The sequence below is a fragment of the Triticum dicoccoides genome, chromosome 6B, assembly GCF_002162155.2.
Source record: "Triticum dicoccoides isolate Atlit2015 ecotype Zavitan chromosome 6B, WEW_v2.0, whole genome shotgun sequence".
Lineage (NCBI taxonomy): Eukaryota > Viridiplantae > Streptophyta > Magnoliopsida > Poales > Poaceae > Triticum > Triticum dicoccoides.
Window position 1 is genome coordinate 386,742,229 of NC_041391.1, and position 5,779 is coordinate 386,748,007.

A 5,779-nucleotide genomic window follows, 5' to 3' on the forward strand; every position below is an offset into this window, starting at 1 on the left:
AAGATGACCCTTGAGTCTGCAGAACCCAAGGGAAAAAGGCTTAGGTGGAAAATGTTAAAAACCAATGTTGGGCCTTGCTGGAGGAGTTTTATTCAAAGGGAACTAACAAGGTTGTCCCATAAATCACCCAACCGCGTAAGGAACGCAAAATCAAGGAACATAACACCGGTATGACGGAAACTAGGGCGACAAGAGTGGAACAAAACACCAGGCATAAGGCCGAGCCTTCCACCCTTTACCAAGTATATAGATGCATTAATTAAATAAGAGATATTGTGATATCCCAAAATGATCATGTTCCAACATGGAGCAATTTTCAACTTCACCTGCAACTAACAATGCTATAAGAGGGGCTGAGCAAAGCGGTAACGTAGCCAAACAACGGTTTGCTAGGAAGGGTGAAAAGGTTAGAGGCTGACATGGCAATATGGGAGGCATGGTAAACAAGTGAAAGGTAGCGCAACATAGCGATAGAATGAAGCAACTAGCAAGCAAAGATAGAAGTGATATCGAGGGTAATGGTCATCTTGCCTGAGATCCCGCAAGGAAGAAGAATGAAACCATGAAGAAGACAAACGTACGTAGTCGAACGAATCCTCACAACTCCAGAACGAAACCGAAGCTAACGAGAGAAGCAAACCAGAAAGAAGCAAACAACATGGTAAACCCACAAGCATAAACATGTCATGATGCACAAACAAGTATGATGCATGTCCGGTTTAATGAGGCATGGCATGGCAATATGCACAAACAACACTACAAGTTAAGTGGAGCTCAATATGCAACGAGTTGCATATTGAAGAAACACCACATCAATTATTTAGTTCTCTCTCGTTTAGGAACACAACAATATTACATGTTGTTATAAACATGGCAAGAGGTGAATAAATAAGTAAACTAACTATTTAGGCAATTTAAATGAGGCCGGAAACAACACACAACAATTCCGGAAATCCCCATATGTCATTTAGCAATCTAACGCAAGCAACAGTTTTAAACATTTTAATTGTTTATCATGATGCGGATGACATATGCAAGTTTTATGCAATTTTTATGAAAATGTTGACATGAGCATGTTATGAAGCCTTTGTCACCGTGGTGGAAAGAAAGGGTGCCACAGCAACTACAACGGAAATGGTGCCACGACAACATTCCGATGATCCGACAACTCATTGAGATACCTGTGCAAAATAGCAAGTGTGCGGATGTGCGGGACATGGAAAAGATGGTGGGGTGATCCCGGTTACCGGGTTCCCACAGGTCGATGGCATGGCAAACGAGGAGGAATATGCATGAAGCAAACGGGCACGATGCAAACATATGGTTCATCTCAGACAACACACATGCATACGGTCCACGGGTGATCTTCTTGGCGTTATACCTTCGAAGCATGCATTTCGGAGCGGGTCGAGTTTGGTGCAATGTAGAGGAAGTAGACGTTCTCGCAGTGGTCGTAGTGGAAGTAGTTGTACACGTTTGTCTCGGAGAGGTAGTTGACGAATCCAACATCTTCGGGGCGACGGTAGTGGAAGTAGTGGTACATGCGGCGGTAGTGGAAGTAGTGGTTCACGTTTCGTAGTCGTACACACTCCGTAGAGGATCGGGGTCACGGCGAGGAACTTGACGTCCACGGGGTCGATGATAGAGTTACACACATTGTCAGGGTACTTGTTGGTCCGGTCTTGGTGTCCGTAGATGTACACGCAATTGTAGTGGTACTTGGCGGCTCCGTGTAGTCGAACTTGACGATCCAGGTATGGGTCTTGGCGGTCTTGACAAATCCAAGTGACACCAGGCAGACGTCCACGGTAGTCTTCGCACTTGGGCTCCAGGTAGATGACTTGAGGGTCTCAGTCAGGAGCTCTTGTGGCAAAGAAGTGCCCGCGAATGAGACGATGCAACACGAACAGGAGGCGGATGCCACGTTCAGGTGAGCGGCAGGGCTCCCTGGTCGGAGTCGGTAGGGACGGCAGGAGGCGGTGATGAAGATGACGTCATAGGGAGAGCTGCTGGAGGTGGATGCAGAGGGTCGCCGGGCAGCGGAGGTACGACGGCGCGTTGGTAGCAGGTGGCCAAGGCAGAGATGGTCCTGTTGGGTGACGCGGATGGATCTGAAGGCGGAGACGGCATGCAAGGAGGAGGTCGGGGATGGGTCGTCGAGGCTGGAACCAGGGTGGAGGCACACAGGAGGAGGCTCGAGGCGCGCTGGAGGTGGTGGTGCTCGCGGGTGCAAGGCGGCCGGTGCTGGGGCTCCGGCGAACTCCGACCAAAACGGAGGGGACGAGCGGCGCGGGGCTCCTACTGGGCGCGTAGGACGACATATGCGGGCGCAGGTGCTCGAGGAGCTCCTCTCCTCGAGAGCTCAGGCGACGGAGACTTGGCGAGGAGGAGGCGCACAGGCGCAGGCGACGGAGGGCCGCCGGAGTTGGCCGCCCCGATGGTGTTGCAGAGGCCGGGCGTGGGGCTGAACTCCTCTCTGCGTGTGGCAGTGGAGGAGGAGGACGACGGGGAGAGGGGATCAAGAGGAGGGGCGATGGGATCGAGCGATGGGTGTGTTGCGGTGGGCAGAGGGAACGAGAGGAGGAGATGGGATCGAGCGATGCTCTCCCCTGCGGCTAGGGTTAGAGGGGTGTAGCTGGGCCTTAGAGGCCGGCCCAAAAGAGAAGGAAGTGGCCAGAGGCCTGGCTGGACAGCTGGGCTCTCTTCTCCCTCTCTCTTATTTTCCAAAACAGAAAAGCATTAGAGAAAAGGAAAATGAAGAGGGGTTAGGGCATGAATACGCGCATAGGGTTAATTTTTCCGGACTCCTAAAAATGAGCTTGATCCAGGTAAAATAGAAGAGGCATGATTGAAAGATTTAAATCCAAAACCATTTGAATTTAATTCGAATGGTATAGACTAGGACAATGTTTTGGAAGAGTCCAAAAATGTTGAGAATTTTGGAGGAGCCTCAATAAAAGAGATAAGAATTGTTGGCAAAGTTTGGGGACCAAACTTGAAGTAGAAAGGGCATGGGAATTTTGCAAGTGTGTTATGGTTAATTCCAAAAAAATGGAATAATTTTATTATAGCTCCCTAATAATAGTAGGAGACTTTGAATTTGTTTTAAAGAGAAATCACCATGTGAATATCCCTCGATTTAAAGAGATCAATGATCTATGCAATTTATTTAGGTGAGTTTTAAAAAGGGGTTGCATGATGACATGATGCAATGCACATGATGCAACGATGAATGCAACAAGCAAAACAAACACACGACGAAACTCAGAATAGCCGGAAGTCTTCTGGAGCGTCGGTCTCGGGGCGTTACAACACTCCACCACTACAAGAGGATCTCGTCCCGAGATCTAGGATGGCACCGGAGAGAAACGGAAGAGGAAGAGAAGAGGTAAAACTTAGTTGCTTCTTCGACCAATGAGTGAAACCAAAGAACCTTGAGAGGTTGAAAAGTTAAAAGAGAGAACACAATGGAGTTGAACACAATTGAGAGCACTGCGGTAGATAATAGAAAGAAGGAACACCATGTGAACCTTGGAGGCTACAAAGCTATGTATGACGAGTACAATGGACAAGAAGGAATTGGAACCACTCTGGTTGAAACGAGATAAACAAGGAACAAGGAAGATCAAATTCGGATAGCACTCCAGTTGAAAAGAGATGCAAGACTTGCTAAGATGAAAAGAACTTAGCAGCGGACACAACACTCCTATTAAACAAATAAGCATGGAAAAGAACATGATATTTACAAAATGAGATGATGGGTCGAAGAGAGTAACATAACAATGCCTCCGGAAGGAAGTGAAATCTTGAACGAACCACCGTAAGAATTGAAAATGAAAGTAGCAAAAACACAATTCACCGGGAAGAATTGGAAACGAAAGAAGATACTTGAGGGGATTTAGATACATGAGAACAAAGAGATCATGAACTGATTAGAGGGTATTTGAATGATGCACCGGTAAGATTTGGAGAACGATAGCTACATGCTGAGAATGAAGAATTATGACATGATGGCCTTCAGAGGAAAGAAATGGAAACAACTCATGAAATGCTCCGGATGGTAAGAAAAGAATTGTCACAATCAAAACCAATTATGAGAGGATGACATAAAGCTAGAACCATGAATCTCTGGAAGAACAGGTAAGGATTTAAGAGGAACTCTTCTTCGGTCTTCAAAATTCGAGAATGACGACGAGAAACACCACCATGAATTGTTGAGACACTCCAGAATGAAAATTAGAAAGGTTGAACCAATGACGAAAGAATTTGAAAGATCTTGGAGAAAGACATTTGACTGATGATAATTCATTCTTACATCAAACTTTGAAATGAATTTGGGAATAGCTCCAGGAAAATTAGAAGACTCAGGTAAGATCCTGGGAAAAGACCTGTGGGTTAGGCCCCACTCGAAAGAAACATCGTTGAAGGATTGCTTGAAATAGAGATTGCGCCGATAGGATTAAATAGCTTGAATAAGAGAAAAACCTTGAAGTAACTCGAACGGATTAAGCATGGAAACATGATTCTTCTGAGATATCTTGAGCACTCCGGATAAGAATAGAGAGAGGTGAACAATTAAGTGGGCCTTGGATAAGAAATTCACATGGGAAGATATGTGAAACAAAAGGAAGAGATATGATCAACACCGAAGCTTGAAATTAATCCACCGGAGAAGAATACGAGAATGAAGAATGATGAACTTGAAGCTCGTGAGCATCTTCACGAGGGATCACCGGATCAGAACATTGATTGAAAAGAGTGAAGAGACTTCACATGAATAAATGGATACTTTATTAAAATATATGAGTCCTTGAAGAAAAGGGTGGGAGGGCGGGAAAACAAGGACAACTTGGGACGGATGAAACAAACACCGTTGAGAAAACTTAGAATTGATCTCGCAAATGTTGAAATGATCGGATCCACTTGAAGAGAAGCACACCGGTTGAAAAAGAATTAACATGACAATCTCGATGATCAAGAAGGATTTGTATTCACATAGCAATGTGAGAACACCGTTTAGGAAAGGTATGGATTCAACATTTGACTTCGAAGCAACTCGAATACCACAAATAAAACAAAACAAAGGATTTGGCTTGCAGAATAAGCCGGAAACAAACATATGATAGATCCCATATTGTATCATGTGTCCATTGGAAAGATATCCTATGAGATACTTGAATTCCCACTTATAAACTCCCGAAACTTTCTGGTTATGCAATCTGGTGTTGGGGATACAGGGGAAGCAATATATATCTCACCCAAAACTAACAATTCCTACATCCAAGCTGTATCCATCCGTCAATACATAACCAAGAAACCTTTGGAAATCGTGTACCTCAACCTTCGAAAAGCATCCGTTATACTAGCTATGGCAATACTCCCAAACTCCCCAGTACTGGGTGGCGTCGAGGTTATCTCACCACTAGCTGCATAAAAGAGATTTTCAATGTCGGCGAAACTCAGGTATTCCAGAACTGCAACGATAAAATTATGACGACAACACCTCGGAGCTCAACTCCCCGGGACACTACCACAACCCCTAAATGTCATGAGGCACCAAGAACAATGTTCCCGTCATAAGAATATCAGAACGATCCCAAGATACCCGCGTGATCCTAAAGAAAATTTAGTGAAATTTGAGGCGAGGAAAGACAAAACATCTACGTCAGGAGGCCTCACCAGAGCGATGAAGGGGCCGAGGAGTAAAAAGAATCCTACTCTCCGATATATATAATCCTAAGACTCAAAACATTTTGTTCTAGACTCAACAATGCCAGCG